The sequence below is a fragment of the Eubalaena glacialis genome, chromosome 3, assembly GCF_028564815.1.
Source record: "Eubalaena glacialis isolate mEubGla1 chromosome 3, mEubGla1.1.hap2.+ XY, whole genome shotgun sequence".
In the NCBI taxonomy this organism is placed as follows: Eukaryota; Metazoa; Chordata; class Mammalia; order Artiodactyla; family Balaenidae; genus Eubalaena; species Eubalaena glacialis.
In genome coordinates, this window is record NC_083718.1 from 25,887,013 (window position 1) to 25,887,680 (window position 668).

General features: G+C 45.1%; 1 pseudogene; it reads right to left on the reverse strand.

Annotated features, from left to right (window-relative positions):
• LOC133086936 (large ribosomal subunit protein eL43-like) lies at positions 1-668 on the reverse strand (annotated as a pseudogene).

A 668-nucleotide genomic window follows, 5' to 3' on the forward strand; every position in this document is an offset into this window, starting at 1 on the left:
CTACTGGACTTTCAATTCCTTCAGTCTTCTGATGGCTGATTTTACTGTGAGGGCAGAGGTGGTATTGTAGGTCCAGGCACCACCAGCTACCGTTCATGAAGGAACCACAGTGCCAGATCCCCACAGCTTGTCTCTTCATCTTGGTTTTGCCACAGAAGGAGCAAGTGTACTTGGTGTGCTGGCTGATTTCAATTTTCTTCGCAATTTTCCTGAGGGAGGCACCATTACAGTGCCGTATTTACTAACAATTCTGACCTTTTTAGTGCATTTAGCCACATTACCACAAACTAATTCTGAGCCCAGAGAGCAAGACAGTTTTATAGTATCAGTTTCTATAGAGAGAGTGAGAAGATAATTCAATCTTCCCTCTACCTTGGTTGATTGAAATTTTTTTTGATTATTAATAGTTTAAAATTTTTTCTTTCAGCCTCTTAACTAATTCGTGATTCCATGTCTCTAACTTTCTCTGCCTTGTCTTGCACTGGTGGTGCTTCTCACCTAAGAGTGAGCCCCTTGGGGCTCCAGCCCTTTGAGTTCCCTCCACACTGTCCCAAGTCCAGCTCCTTGAAGTACCTGGTCCTCCCCACTTCCTGAAACCTACCTCTGCCAGGATGGTCTTGGGTTGGTGAGTGAAACCGGGATCGTAGTGGTCCCAAGCAGTGACTCAT